At 37.2% G+C, this 17,005-nt stretch overlaps 1 long non-coding RNA gene across 5 annotated transcripts in view; it reads left to right on the top strand.

The window, feature by feature from the left end:
- LOC308647828 overlaps positions 1-17,005 on the top strand; it is a 258,854-nt gene that overhangs the window by 25,224 nt on the left and 216,625 nt on the right. The gene's annotated exons all lie outside the window — the stretch shown is intronic.

Below are 17,005 nucleotides of genomic sequence, written 5' to 3'. Positions count from 1 at the left end.
GGTTGCTGTGATGATTTTCCTTAAACAATGAAACGGGGCCCTGTGAGGTAGTATAGCTGTTGCTCCTTATCTTCAGAAGTGAACTATGTGAATTCTATTTTCATGACCAATAATTTAGAAAACAGAATCTGGTGCAGTGTAGACAGTGTAGAGCTCTCTCTACAGGGCAGACCTCTTCACCAGTTGAGTCACATGCTAAAACAGGATGTAAGGCATGAGGGAAGCTTTTGAAGTTACCCTCCTTTCTTCCCAAATTGTTTTGAGACCTTCTGTTTCTAATATTTGAATCAGCTAGGTTACTTATGGCTAGGCTTTAACTACAATCCCTTATTACAAGTCCAATCAGTCACTAGCCATTAGATACTAAGTCCAGACAGCTACATCCTATATATTTTTTAAATTAATTAATTGATTAATTTTTTATTTATATATAAATTTATTTATGTGCAGCAGAATGCATTACAATTCTTTTTACATTTATAGAGCTCAATTTTTCATATCTCTGGTTGTATACATAGTATACACACCAACTCGTGTTTTCATACATGTACTTTGGATAATAATGATCATTACATTTAATCATCATTAATTACCCCATGCCCCCTCCTTTCCCCTCACAACCCTTCTGCCCTATCTAGAGTTCGTCTATTCTTCCCATGCTCCCTCTCCCTATTCCACTATGAATCAGCCTCCTTATATCAAAGAAAACATTCGGCATTTGATTTTTTGGGATTGGCTAACTTCACTTAGCATTATCTTCCCTAACTCCATTTATTTACCTGCAAATACCATGATTTTATTCTCTTTTATTGCTGAGTAATATTCCATTGTGTATATATGACACATTTTTAAAATCCATTCATCTATTGAAGGGCATCTAGATTGGTTTCACAGTTTAGCTATTGTGAATTGTGCTGCTATAAACATTGAGGTGGCTTTTCACTGTTGTGAAAAATATTCTGTAATAAAATTGATTTAATTAGGATGCTGTGTACTGTCCCTTCTCTTGGAGACTTACAGTTATGAACAGGTTGTTCAGAAATGTTTAAGGAGTCTGTTCAATGATGTTTATTCAGTGTTTCCAAACATATTTAATGAAAGAGCTCTTTCCTCCTCATGAAAGATATTAAAATATCCCTTCCCCATTTGGGAAATTCCATTTCAGGCTGATTTCTCATGTTGTCGATAAAAAATTAGAAGCTGGACTGAGTGACACACACCTGTGATTCTAGCTACTCAGGAGGCTGAGGAAGGAGAATTGCAAGCTAGAGGCCAGTCTGGCCAACTTAGGGAAACACAATCTCAAAATAAGAAAGGGCTTTGATGCAGCCCAAAGGTAGAGCTCTTGCATAGCATGTTTGAGGCTCTGGGTTCAATCTCCAGCACTGACAAATATAAAAATAAAAAATTAGAGATGCTTAGCATTAAATTTAGTTATCATTACTTTCTTTTTCCTAATCAGACATCCTTTCTTATTACCTTAACTCAACATTTGAGTACCAGAAAGTTCAGCACTGTGCAGGGCTCTTCATTTTGAATAGTTCCAACTTTTTGGAGATTATTTCTATCGAAGCCAAACATGCCTCACTACCACTGGGGCCTGATATCATTAGCCTTGTTGCACAAGTTCTTGCCACGTCCTTCCTCTACGTCCTCTTTTTAAGAACAACTGTACATGTCATATTGTCTGACACTTTAATGTTCTAATGTTAGAATTCTACTTCTATATCTAATATTCTAAGTACCAATTTTAAACTAAAATATAGAATGAGGAGACATAGTAATGGACTGTAGAAAAACTTTTACAACATAAATTCCCTTTCTACCAAAATAGCATTTGATTTGTATTGCAGCTGGAAGTGCTGGCATTCATAGGAAGAGCAGAAATAATTTATTTTTTGTTTCTTTTTTTTTCTTTTTTTTTTTTTTTGGCAAGACAGCAAGTTGAAGAGCTAGGAGGGAAAGGATCCTGAGTTTGGATCAGGAAATGAAGACCTCTTATTGCAATTCTAAAGACACTTTTGCAGTGGGTGCAGCTTATTTTGATACCATCTCTTGCTCTGGACTCCTGTTCCCACTGGATAGATTCCCTCCCTGTTTTTTCCCCCACTTCATAGGCCCAGAATTTCTTGCTTTTTTTCTTTAATTAAAACCTTTTACTGGAATATTTGGTTTCAATTACTTGTATCTTTGTTGATGATGGATGATCACTCTCAAGTTTATGTATACTTTAAGCATTATTGCTAAGTATGGATTGAAAGGCATTATTCTCATTTGTGAGAGGAATTTCAGGCTTCAACAACCAGATGAGAGAGATTTTGGAGGACTAGGCAAGGGATTTGCCTAAATATGCAAATATTTTGGCTGCCTAGTTTCTTGTATTTAAGTCTATTAAATCTTGCAAATTCCCCTGCGTATTCTGTTTCTCTAAATAAATTCTGTAATGTACCATACTGAAAAATTCTCCCATGCAATGTTTCTTAAACCTTAAATCAGTGTGCTCCTGGTATCAAAGGAGAATGAAAACACAAAGCTCTGGGATCTGAGGGTGTAGCTTTGAAGAACAGTGTTCAGGGTGAACCGGATTCCTTTAGGAAATTGTTTTCTCCTCTTGTAGACTAAAACTCAATTTAATTCAAAAGATGGATGAAAATGGAAAATCACTGTGAAAGTCTTATTCATACAGGGCAGTAATGATGGTGTAACACTAATCTGGAGAATAACTAACCCCTTTTGATAAATGGCACATAAATAAATGCATTCCAAACAGACCTTTTCATGCTCTACATGTCCATCCTTTATTGTTTCAGGGTCACTTCAATACTGAGGCATTTTATAAATGAAGCCATCCTATACAATAGAGACTCTCACAGAGAAAGGGGCAGTAACTCTAAATTGATCACTGAATCCAACCCAAGAGGATATCCTTCTTAACTAGGCATTCTATGAATACATGACTTAATATTTCATTTTGATTTACAGTCAAGGATTCTGAACAAAGATGAAAATAATTTATACAAAGTCACCTTCATGCAAATGGCAATTTCGAATGAAAGTTGGAACGCCTATTTCCTAATCATAGCTTCTTCATTTTTCCTGATAGTCCTAGGAGTTCTGACATAAGATGCTGGTGATAAAAATTAACATTGGGTGATAATAAATATATTTTTAGGAAGCGTCATTTCGCTTTCAATTGTTCTTTAAGAGATTTTTATGATTGTGACCACTGCAAAACTATCCCCAAAGTTACTTTGACCTATATCATCTATGCATGTAGGTTGGTATTATACAATTTTACTGCACTTATCCAAATTATGATGATTATTATTTTAAGAATTTTTTACTTTGTTATTAAAGTATACCTTGATATAATGAAAAGTCATTGCTGAAGAAAAACTGTTAAAACTTTCATTTTTTTACTGATGCTTTTATATTGAGAGTCTACATTAAAGAGCATGCAGTACCTAAAGACCTAGAAATTGTCATGAAACTTAAAAATACATACAATTTAAAATCCAGGTAGGACTTAAGTATCCAAAAGAAAAGTACTTATGTATTTCAGACTAAAACCTGTGTTACTGTTTCCACTCCTTGCATGATGCTAATTATTAGCCAACGATTTAAAGAATCAACAGTTAGTGAACACTGGCCATTGGCAAAGCTGGGAACACAGGCTTGGAGAGGTTGCCGTGGTTAGAATCAACATTTAGGAAGCATGATTATATTTAATGTTTTCTGTGCTGTTGTGGTTGGTTTATCATTCACAATGATTGATTTATCATCCTGGTGGTGGCTTTACCATTGGTTTGTCTAGTAATTAGTATCTTGGTAGGTGGCACGTTTTTCTGTATTGATCTTGGGCTTGGCCATATCACTTGCTTTGTGATTGGAATAACATCAGAAATGAACATATATTAGTTGATGCAGGACCTGTTGGAGAACCAGCAATTTACACTGCACCCTGCTTCCTCCCTCGGAAGAATGACACAATACCAAGATCCCTACCTGAAAATCAGGAAATTTAGGTCCTGGCTTTAGAGGAGAAATCACTGAGACTTTTTTCCTAGAAAAGGCATGTATATTGAGTTTCATTTGGGCTTTCATTGCCTCTTGTTAGTGCATGTGCATACAATTGACATTTACTGAGGATTACTCTAAGACTATCCATAGTAAATATTAGCTGTGGAATCCTAATTTCTTTCAGAGGTAGTGCTATTACTTTGTAACACAATGGGACTGAAATAAAGCATTAACTCTTAATTCTCAAAAGATTTATATAATTTTTGAGTCGAAGGCGATGAGTAATCAGATGTTCTGAAACACTTAAAGAAGCCCCAGGGATAATGTCGACTTCTACTCTGTAGTGGGAGTTAATACACTTCTCCCTCAGAATGAGCTGAGCAGTCAGAGTGCTTATCTAAGTAATTTAGGAAAAAACTTGTGGGTTTTAAAAATATGCTTGAATTTCATGGATAATTACACCAACTCCCATTTCGCTGGAGACTTATTGAATAACCCTATAGTCATAGATTAACTATGACTAACTTAAAGTTTTAGATGAATGAATCCATCCATATAAATGAGGTTGTGGTACAAATGAAGTTTCCTTTGGGTCATGATTCACCTTTTCTATCTTCCCCTAACCATGAGCATTATTTTGCTTTTATGAGTCATCATATACTCACAGCAAGGAAGGTATCACAAAATCACTAGTGCCATCCAATCTTGGTCTCGGTACCCCACAATCAGTCTGTTTGGTGGGATTTCCATTTCATTTATCAGTTCCCACAAAGACCAAGGAATAGGTTTTTTTCTTCATATAACATCTCTCTTCTACATAAGATTGTTAAGCAAATCTGGATGCCTCAGAATTGCTTCTGAAACAATTTTCTTGGGCTTCCTCTCATTTTTGATCTGTCAGAGCAGAAACCTTCATTTATTAGGTGCAAAATTTTTAAGTTTCTAACAGGCAGTGTAAAATTGGTCTCCTAAGTATTAGCAAAATAGTTACCATGCAGTTTTCTAGAAAGCCTCTACGTATCCAGCAGGACACCCAAACAGTCAGCCCTTCTATTTACCTGAGGCCCCACTAGAAATTCTACTGTCTTTCTTTTGTGTTTAAAGTATGATGTTTCTAAGCCTTGTCTTTCCTTATGTGATTAGAGAAGTGGTAACACATTAAGCTACCACTAGTTATTAATACCCATTGGGAATTAGCTGATCAGATGATTTTCACTCATGCTGCTACTACATTAAGGAAATCCCTATTCTGGAATTGAGGTGGAAAAGCAGTCACTGTGCATCTGCTGTGAGGCAGGAACTGCAGTAGGCAATTGTCTCATTCCTGCGTGTACTTCGTGTGCTAGGATTCACACCTGCAGTCACCTGACTTCAATGCCTGTGCTGTCCTCCCCACCTGGCTGTCGGTATTCTAAAGAAATCCGTGTCTGGGTAGGCCCGTGGCTGAGGGGTTGTGCAATGAGCTATCTGAGGACTTGAGGAGCAGGAGAGGAGAACCAGGCCGAGGAAGGAAAGTGTACAGGGTAAGTGTGGTGGGGTGGGGGTTGTGGTTCAGATCAGCAAACTATGAGGAATTTTTTTGTTGCATCATAATTTTGCCTGGGAAAAATCTTAACTAGAAGAATATCTTTAATAGCAACCTGAAGTTTTTTATTTGTTCACATGGTAAGAGTTCTTATTATTTCAAGCTCATCTTAACGGGTTACTCTTACAAAACTTGATACACTGATATTTTAAGATAACGTTCCATAAGTGTCCCGTTTGGTTTGTTTCTCTTTTTCTTTTACTGGAAATCTCCAATCCTTCCTTCCAAGAAAGTTAGCCATCCCTGTTGAGCATCTTACTGTGGGGAAAGCCCTCTTGACTTTGACTATCTGGCTTCCCTTCCACATGGCTCTCCTCCTCTGACAAACCTCTGTAGTCTTGGCCTTTCCTTTTCCTGACCTGCTATCAAAATTTGCCAGATTTCCTTAGGGCACTGAAGAAACCCATTCTAATATTCTGCTTGTGTTCATGGTTAAATGTTTATTCCATGTGGATAAGACAGATATATTTGGCCAGGGGTCTTCTGGACACAGTATCTTTAAATTTCATGGAAATAACTTATGACCTATTGGAGTCACAGCATTTTAAAGTTAAAAGCAAACTTAGAAGAGTTTCTGGTACAATTTCATTTTTCAACTGCAAAAAGGAGGCCCAGAGAAACTCTTAGAATTTAGTGCTTAAATCACACTTTCAAGATAGCAAGATGGTAACTGTTGCTTCAGAAAGGGTGAAGAGGGGTCATGAAAAGAAATAATTTGATTGAAGCTATACAGAGGGCCAAAACCCTAAGTGGAGTGGGTTTCCTTCCACCTACCTTCCTTTTGAATGTTTGTAATGTCCGTGAGATCCTCTTAAATGAAGACAAGAACATTTCAGCCACAAGCTTCCTTCATTTTGTTTATGGAGCACAGCTCTGATTTTTCTCTGTTAAATTAAAATTCCATGGATGTCTGAACTCTGGAAGTAGCAGAAATTGGCCTGGAGGATGAACAGAGTTAGAGAGAATTTGCTGTTTGGTTTTAGTTGCTTTTATTTTAGAAGTCACTCTTCTCTCTTTTTTTGGCATTATACTAGCAATGATGTGATTGAAAAGAAAATTAAGAACCAACTACTGTCAGTGTCAAATTAGTCACTTTTGTAAATAAGAAAAGCTTTTCCATGAGAAGCTTGAAAGGCCATTTGGATTTTATAGCTTGCTAAAACAAAATAAACACTAAATACTGAAAACTAATCATTTCTAAATTAGTTGTAATAATATTCTATGCTATTTAGAAAAATTACTTTCAATTTTCTAGCAGGATGAGATTACTAAATATATGTGCTGCTTTTGCTTTTTCATACTGAATAAGAATCTCGAGATTTAAAAGGCCTTGTGATCAATTGATAGCTGAAAGGCAAAGGTATTTGTGCAAATAATTTTACAAAGAGCTTAGGTTGCCCATTTATCATTTACTGTCAATGAAAGCACAGATTGTTATTATTAATTAATGATTAATTGTGATCAATTTGAAAGCAAATTAGTGAGGTCCAAAGATTTCAGTTTATTGACTTTAAATTTTTTTATTTTTTATTTTTTATTACTCCAGTCCCCAAAGATGTCTCTCACTAGTTGCTATAGCATAAGATTTTATCTTATGGCTTAATGTAGTATTCAACATCCACTTTAATACAAGATTTCAATATGATTATATTTTATGACATGTGATACTAAGGTAATAACTCTACTATAGAAGTTTCTTATAATTGTGTACCTCAATATTAAATATTGTCAACTTTGTGTTTTTTTAATAAAACAAAAGCAACTACTATGCAACATTTACTCTTTGCAAAGTGCTTTGCCAAAAATGTCATGTGGTGGGGGCACAGTAGATCATGCCTATAATCCCAGTGGCTTGGAAAGCTGAAATAGGAGGATCACAAGTTCAAAACCAGCCTCAACAACTTAGCTAGCCCCTAAAGAACTTAGGGAGACCCCATCCCTAAATAAAATACAAAACAAACAAACAAAAAAAAAGGATCTGGAAATGTGGCTTTGTGGTTAACTGCCTCTTAGTTCAATCCCTGGTACCAAAGCGGGGAAAAATGTGTTGCATACATTTTCTATTTAATTTCCACACAAATCAACAAGGTGGGTAAAATTGTCACTTGCATTTTAAAGTAAGGAAACAGATTTCAGAGGGGTTAGGTAACTTGCCTGTGCTTACTATTACCAAGGAAGAATTGAAACACAAATTCAGATGTGCCTGATTTCAAAGCCTGTGCTGTCAGCCTCTGTATGACACCACTTGATGAATTAGAAAAATGGTGAAGGAGGAAGGTGAAGACAAATGCATTAACTCTGGGCACAGAGGAAATCTGAAGTAGTATCTAATTCTCACTCTCATTACCAGTGCTAGTTCAAACCTTTGCTCTGTTGCAAAAATTATTTGAAGAGTGGATAAACTTGGGGCTGGTTGGAGGTAAAATGAAAGATTTTCTCTCATCACTGACATCCAATCGTTGAAAATTTCTGTTGAATCTTTCTTCAAAACTTTTCAGAAAATCCTTGTCTTTTATTCTAACTCCCACTGATTTTAGTTAAAAGTCCCTCATATGCCTCAGCTAGTACACTCTTACAGTCTTTGCCTGCTTGCTCTCCCTGTCCATTTTAGAAAATTCTTTCAGTATTTAGAGCTAAATTAGACACAGCTTGTCACTAAGGAGTTATGGACTTGTACGAGAGACAACATGTAAATAAGCAATTACAAAACTACAGGTTAATCCTTTATTTGATTCTATGATCAGAATTTCAAGGGAGCTCCAAGGCAAAAGGTGACATTAAGTGGGAGAGCTATTTATTAATACTGGAAATAAGAATAAAACATTCTAGTGGTAGTTTCACTACTTGTAGTTATTGAGCTATTCCTCTGTGTTAGGCAACTGGTTTTGGTTCTTTGTGTTCACTACCTCAATACCACACTCTGTAGGAGGCATTATTACTATGCCCGCTTTACACAGGAGGAAACCAAGACTTAGGGAGCTTAAATAAGCTGCCCAAATTTACATAGTTTAGTAAGGGTGGAACAAGGATTTTAACCAACACCATCTGAATTTGTTACCATATTTATTTAGGATTTGAGTTTTATATGTCTTGCATTTGAGGAATAAAGTTATTACAAAAGCAGGGGTTGTGCAGATATCAGGTGCAGGAGATGTAGGGTTGTTAGTCAGCAGTCTTTAGAAGTTACTGGAACATCCATGAAAATGCCCCAGTGAAAAAGTTAAAGTAGAGAAAGTCCAAGGAGAAGAATTTGGAGGTGCCCATCTCATAGGGAGAAAGTAGAGGAGTATGAGTCATCAAAAATATGTCAAGAGTCTATCAGAGAGGACCATTCTTTGAAGTTACTATTTGCATAGGTTGCATAGTTTAGCACATGGGAGTTTAAAGAGGCAGTGGTTGTCCTGACTCACCTCTCTCTTTGCCTATAGAGGCTTACTCCCTTAGTCAAATCTATGTCATAACTACTAGCTTCTGTCACTACCTGGAGTAGCGGTCAGCAAACTTTTCCAGAAAAGAGCCAGTGCTCTGGTGTGAATATATTCCCCAAAGTTCATGTGTTGGAAACTTAATCTTCAGTGCAAAAGTATGGAGAGGTGGTGATTAGCTCATCAAAGCTCAGCCTTCATGAATGGATTAATGTGGTTATTGAGGGACAGGGCTCATTATCTCAAGAGCATGTTGTTATAAAATTGAGTTTGGCCTCTCTTGCTCTCTTCTCTTGCCCTTCCACCTTCTGCCATGGACAGAACATAAAGACCTCTAGATGCCAGTGCTATGCTCTTAGATTAGCTTCCAAACCATATCTGTTCATTATAAATGATCCAGTCTCAGGTATTCTGATATAGCAGCAGAAAACAGACTAAGAAAGTCAATAACAAATTTTTAGCTTTGGAGATTATAAACATCTGTTGCAACTCCTCAATTCTATTGTCTATTGTACTGTGAAAGTAGCTATAGACAAAATGGGCATAGCTGTGTTCCAATAAAACTTTATTTACTAAAACAGGTGATGGATTGGATTTGGCTCTTGTGCTGTGATTTGTTGACCTTGACCTAGAGTCATGCCTCTTTGTTTGATGTCCTTTCAAGCATTCTTTCTCCACCCTGATTCTTACTTCATTATACACAGATCCTAATAGTTGAATGCTCTCGTACATCATCCTTATTCCGTCTTTATTATTCTCCTTCTGGTATGTTTTTTGGTGCATTCCCTGGTAAAATTATTTTTTTCAAGGAATTTTTAAAATAGTTATTGTAAAGCAGCTTCGTAAGAAGGCTGAAATGGAAGCTGACACTTGACTGAAATTTGTCACTATGAAACCCATAGTATTTGGTAACATGATATATTCTAGCTTCCCTTTAAATGCTCCTCCCTCAACAAATTCAAAATAATTTATTATAAAGTGAGCTCAGTCTGTGTTTTAGACTGTGGTGGAGTTTTGCACTTAATAATATGACAAATTAGATTTCTTTTATGAGGTGAGGAATGATTTTGATTCCTATGCAGCAAAATCCTTTTGGTATGTTTTGCTTCTTGGGAATTTGGTAATTTTGAGAAATATAGAAAGGTTTCCTAGATGGGATCCCCATGGAAGGACATACATGGTGATTACAAGATTACCCTGAGAACTTGGGAAATTCAGCTTATCACAGAACATTTTAAATAGAAAATGAAAGTACCCATTGCATCTCAGTAGAACTGAAAATGGAAAATAAGTGCTAAAACAGCTCACTCCCTGGTAAAGCCAGATTTAGAAAATATTGGAAATCTGCTAAAGCATCATTTTCTTCCACAATGCTTATCTTCAGGGTTCTTGCTATTGATTATAAAGTACATTCAAATCTTTTTTTTAAATTGAAAAATCCTTATTTATATACATTGATCTTTTCACCAAGAGGGCTGATAGAATAAGCCTGACTTTCCAATCGTCCTGATCTTAATTGAGTTGCTTATATAGCATTTCAAGTCTGCTATCAATTAAGCAGCAATTCCGTGACGTGTGAGTTGAGGAGTGAAGTACAGTGATTTTTGTGTCAACTCCGTTTGTGATAAGAAATCAATGTCTGCACAGAAAGAGCCCAGAAAACACTGAAATCCTTTCATAGTTTGACGTTGCTTCCCATGGCAGGCAGGGTGGGCCTGAGCAGCTTGATCTCCCTGCAAGACTGGTCTTGTTGCCAGGCTGTGGGGAGTGCAGTGAGCACACAGCCCAGAGCTGTCAGCTCCTTCAGGTTTGGTCTCTGCTGAGTCATCAACTCCCAGCTGCTGGTTATGAGATGAGAAGCTATAAAGATGGGCCATTTCAGCCCCAAGAGGGATATTCTGTTAGAAGACTCAAGCTTCGGAACCCTCTGCTGCCTTTGTGAAGCCTGAATTGCAATTTAACTTCTTAGCCCAACCTCCCTTTACTCCTTCTGTTCACAGGCATTTATTCCCCCAAAATGTCTTGCACCCCAAATCCACTTCAGCATCTAATTCCAGAGAACCTGGGCTGTGGCAGCAGGCAATCCGTCAGTAACCCCATGAGGCAGCTGCCAGGAAGATTTGAGCTTTGTAGTGTTTGGCCTGTAGTGATGATGGGTTATCCTGAGTTATTCACACACTCTCACTGGGTCCTCCAAGAGGCATGGCTTGAGGAATAGAACAAGTGTGTAGTCTAGAAAGACTTTCTTCTATGTAGACAGTTGCAACTGCTAGAAACCTAAAATGTTTACTGTCTTTAGAAAAATGTTTATTAGTCCTTTTGGAACAAACAAATGGAAATTTTAATTCTCCCACTTTTTTCTGAGTGCTTCTTTATATTCAATTTTTTTTTTTTTTTTTTTTTTACATTTTCCCAATTCTTGCTGTACAATCAGCCATGTCCTTCCTGGGCCTAGTTACCAGACCTGATGAGGCTTTGGGGCTCAGGCTGGAATATGTGTATGGCAAAGGAAAGAAGGGAAGCCAGCATTGGGTTGGACTCCAGGACAGCTCACTGAGAAGGGGGAAATGGTCCTAATTACAAGGTACAAAGAGTATAGACAGGCTCCTGAAGATACGTAGAAGGAGGTTATTTTTTTTTTTTTTTTCACTGAGAAACTATATGACATAGGCCCGGTACTTGTGCCATCTTATTTAAATTTCAGTCATACAAGTAGATATTTTAGAGGTGAGGAATTTAAAAAACTATTTTACTTAAGTTGGCAAAATTGAATGTATTGAATATGTACATGATGTTTTCAAACGTACTTACATTGTAGAATGACTAAATCAAGCTGATTAATATATGTATTACATGAGTTGAGAAAACCTAGAAAGATTTAAATGACTTGTCCAAGGCCATTTAAGAATATTTCTAGGTAGAGATGGTGGTGAGAAATTAGTGCCATAGAAATAGCTCATTAGTAATCATTTTTAAATAAATATACTTTCTCCTTTCTTTCTTATTGAGAACCTCAAGTTGTGGCTTTGGTTGTTTTTTGTTTCCAGTGCAACTAGGTATGGCTATATGACCAAGTTCTCACCTATGGGACAGAGGGATTGCTTGGAAGTTGTTGAGAGCCACAGCCCAAGGGGCCCCAGCAAACTTCCAGGTGCTATCAAACTTCCAGCTGCCAGCTGGCCCAGCAAACTTCTAGCTGCCAACTGATTGACTCCTCTGTGGTGATGCTCATTGGGCTGTTTCCTCGCCCTTTCAGACCAAGGAGCTGCTCATTGGGGGACTTTTTTTGGCTCCGCCCACAGGACCCAGCTAATAGGCCTCAAGAGCAGGGGGAGTGGGGGAGGTGGAGAGGCTTGTGGGAAGCCGGTGGTGGCAGTTGGGCTCTGAGGGTTTTTCCTGAGGAGCTGTGTGGTATGGTGTGTGTTCTAAAAATAAAGTTCATTTCTTTTGACAAGTGGCTCCTGAATTGTGCCCAGCCAGACTGTGGCTGGAAGTCTCTTTAAAAATGTGATGAGGTTTTCTTGTTTGTTTCTTCTGTCTTGCTGTCTGGAATGTGGATGTAATGGTTGGAACTCTAGCAGCCACAGAGACCATAAGATGATTTTGAGAATGAGCTCATAGAAGAGAACGAGGGAGGAAAGATGAGAGCTTGGTTATGAGATGATGCTGTGATCCATCATTCTAGCCCTGAATTGCTTTACTCCAGGTTTCTTATGTGTAATTCTTTCTCTCTTCCAAGAATTTAAGCTATTCCCTTGTTGGATTTTTACTTTATGTGCAGCTGAACTCAGTCCTAACTGATATAAATGGTTAACCCCTTTGTCAGAAAAGATCATTTTATGATTGGAACAGGAGTTTCAAATGGATATATGAATACAATGTAAGTTACATTTTAATAACATCATTAACCTCCACATCCTTCTTCTAATAGCAGTATTTAGAAAAATAGCTCAGAGCTTCTGTTTAACCACTTCATTCCCGGTATTAAATGACATACATAAACATGCTTTTGACTGACATCCTTTGATTGACAAGCATTAAACCCATGACATTCAGAATCGCTGTCAGAGATCACATCTTTAGTCTCTAGTTTCCTGCACTCATATAAAATGGCAGATTCCACCCAGTTACGTTTTAAAAGGAAACTCACCCTTCCTTAGTACATCTTTCAGGAAAATTGAGAGGCTTATTCCTGAGAGAAAGATTTTAACTCAGCTAGGGTGAGTGATTTGATCTCTAACCCATGACATTTTTGTTCTGAGGACACCTCACAACCAAAATGAATACTGCAGTACAGCAAATAGAGATCAGAGCTAGGGTATCACTGGAATGAATGTTTGCATCTGATTCTGATTACAATAAGCAATGTGGCCTAGCTGGGGAATGCTGTATTTTCACAATCGACAGACCAAGCAGCCTGCAGCAATCAGCAAAGGGCGGCTTGTTTTGAGCAAAAACATCCATCAGACTGTGATGAGAAAAGCAGAGCTGCAATCAGTGACAGGTTTTTTGAAGAGCAGTTGATGAAAAATGGACTTTACATGTATCAAGTGGAGAAGGAACTGTTGCTCAATTTTTTAGCCTCATTTTCATGCAGGGACAACATTAGAAACATTTTTGAACATGAAAGATAGTGGTACAATAGTACTAGCTTGAGTAAGATTTTTTGACCTCATCATGAAATAGTATGCTGGTTGTTTCTGGGGAGAGAAATATGTTAAGGGTTTTTTTTTTTTTTTAATTCCATATTAGGGATTGAACCCAGGGTTGCTTCACCACTGAGCTACGGGATATCCCCAGCCCTTTCTATTTTGAGACAGGGTCTTGCTAAGTTGTTGAGACTGACCTTGAAAGAATTTGTTAGGTTTTAAAAAGGTAAGATAATAAGCAATTATTAAGAAAAAGTTTTAACATTCATTTCAAATGTCTATGCAGATATATTATTTTTATTGGTATTTCGATGAAAAAATTCTATTGATATAATCAACAGAATGGAGATTTTTATATGATTTTTGCTCTTACCTATTAATTGTATTCCATATGACTAAAAAAATTAGAACTTTAGCTCTGAATCCTGCCACTAAGTGATATATCATGAAAGTTCTGTGGGTTCAAAGTTTGTGATCTCAAGAGTAAGAAAAGTTATTCAAGTAGGAATCTTTAGCTTTCTTCTTTTGACAGTACGTCCTGCTGTGGTTATGAGATTTTTCTGTTTCAAAATATGCTAGAATATTTGGAAGGTTTGCTCAACATGGCAGGAGAGGCTAAATATACAAAGTGATCTCCATTTTTGTTTTCTTTTTTAGTGGTGCTGGGGATTAGAACCCAGGGCCTTGTGCATGCAAGCAAGCACTCTACCAACTGAGCTATATCCCCAGCCCTATAGGATCTCCATTTTTTAATCATTAAATTTCTCTCTCCTTAAGTCCCACTAATTATGTACAGAGGCATTTAAAATGGGGCTTGGTTGTGAGCCATATAGGCTCTTCTGTTTGGTTTTGTGCTCTTTCCTGCAGGGAACTATGGAAAGAAAGGAAGATAATACATTGGTTTGGTTTTATGGCATACAAAGTCTCTATTCAAAATCATGGGCTTTCTTTCCCATCTCCCATTGGGTAGTTTGGGGATTAAGTTGTGGCTTTTGTATTTGATCAACTTCCTCTATTTAAGTTCATGAGGATTGATTGTTTCTCTTTATGGGTTTGCTGAAAATAAAATGAGCAATCCCAACTGCATGTCTCTTCAAACAAGAGGAAAATTAATACTATGATCTAAAAAAGACATTAATTACAAAAAGAATAATAATATGCATATCAAGTAAGATAAGGTCTCAGCTGCCTAAGGTATGATAGATTGTCAGTTTCTCTTTTTCTATTTTGTGCAGTTGTTGAGGATCTAAAATACGGACTCTGGAGCTCAGGCAAAATGTTACGAAAAGGTTGCTGTACTGAAGATGAGGTGACTTTCCTGGTTATTCTACCCAGGCTTTGCTTGTGTATTATAAAGAATTAGAAAGAATAGCTGGGTGTAGTGTTATATGCCTATAATACCAGCTATTTAGGAGTCTGATTCAGGAGAATTGCAAGTTCAAGGCCAGCCTGAGCAAGTTAGTGGGACCCTGTCTCCAGGTAAAAAATAAACAGGGCTGGGTGGTAAAATATCTCTTGAAAAGTCAATTCCAGTACCAAAAAAAAAAAAAAAATGAAGATGTCATCCAAATGCTGTTATTATTTATTATTATAAATTTATTATATATGCTGTTAATTATTATTTTTGTATAGAATTATCTCCCCAATATCTTCTTAAGCTGACCACCATCACAGTTGCCCTGTTTACCAAAAACAAGTATTTGGGGTAGGGGGCATGGTAAATATGCTAACCTGGGTAATTAAAAAGATAAATGCCAGAATTTATAAAGTGTGGATGGATAATTATGCTGAGTGTTAAAAAAAAAGCATCTTGCTACAGGGAGAGAGCAGCAATATGAATATTCAAGAGTTTCTGGAGAATCCTTATTAGGGTTCAATGGGAAAGTTGGAGAACATTTCCCCATCAGTGATATCATCCCTGTATCTTTTTGGCATGTAGTAGCAAGCCTTATGAGGCTTATAATTTCTGGTACCTTCTTTCAGTTCTCCAGGTGGTATATTACATGGCAGTATGAGAAAAATATGCCTGCGATTCAAGTAGAAAGAATTCCAGAAGATTCACTCTGTAGTCTTTATTCTCTGATAGATAGAGAGTGACAATAGCATTGAAACCTCTCGCTGTTCAGTGGGGATAGGGTAGCCATTGTGTACCTGGATATGGCTATTCTTTTTATCAAATCTCTGGTTATTTGCATTTATATGGTGCCTTTCTTCTAAGGCTCTTAAAGCAATTTCAGCTTCATAGTACTTGTGTGAATTGGATAAGAAGAAACATACTTCATTTTGAGGCTGAGATAAAAGACATAAATTGTCATTGACTCTCCTCAACAGAACAGAGCAGAGCAGAGCAGAGCATGGTGTGTGCTCAGAGTTTTCATATACTAATTCCCTTGGAAGCTTCAAAGGGAAAGTTATTAAAAAGGGGGATCTGAAATGGGTCCAGACACCCTGGGGCAAGTATTGAGGATAGGCTTCAGAGCTTCTGTGAACTCGCTGAGAGGGAATGTACAAAACATGGTCCTCCTGTACATTTTCCTGAACTGAGGATTTTCAGTGTGTATCAGATTCTCATAGGACTTAAGAAACACTCCCTGGATCAGTGCTTCTTAAAACTCTTGAACATCCTAATCAAATTGGGTGGCCCTGCACAGGGGTGCACACCTTTAATCCCAATGACTCTGAAGGCTGAGGAAGGAGGAGTGTAAGTTTGAGGCCAACCTGGGCAATTTAGGGAGAGCTTGTCTCAAAATAAAAAGTAAAAAGTGTTGGGAGTGTAGCTTATTGACAGAGTATTGTAAAACTAACATAAAACAAATCAAATTGGGATGTTTATAAAAAATTCCTGGCCAGACATTCAAAAATTCCAGGTTAATAAGTTTGGGATAGGGCCTCTGGACCTGAATTTTGATACCTAGTGATTCTGATTCTGGTGACCCAAGAGATGGATTTGGAGAGCCATTGGCTTAGCACCTTGAGGAGGAAGAACAAGAAATGACTGACTGGAATCTTTATAAATTATTGTTTCAGATTGGGGAAGAGAAGCTGAGGTGCATAGCCAGGGAGAGGGTGCAGAGACTATAATAGTGGCATAAAATGTGAGACAGTTTGTTATGTGTCTTAAACCAGAATAATATTTCAAGGGATGCTAGGTGATAGATCTTTAGAGTGAATGATTTAAAATGGAAAATAAAACACCATACAAGAATGATTTAAAAGGTACAAGCATTAGTAGACATGATAAATACTATTTTTAGACTTTAAAAAATCTATTTCATATGGTCCTTATATCAGAAAAACAGGAGCTGCTGGCAGTTAACAAATTGTTA

The sequence above is a fragment of the Spermophilus citellus genome (assembly GCF_964194105.1).
Source record: "Spermophilus citellus genome assembly, chromosome: 4".
Lineage (NCBI taxonomy): Eukaryota > Metazoa > Chordata > Mammalia > Rodentia > Sciuridae > Spermophilus > Spermophilus citellus.
The sequence above is the reverse complement of the archived record's forward strand: the minus strand, read 5'-3'. Positions and strand labels throughout refer to the sequence as shown.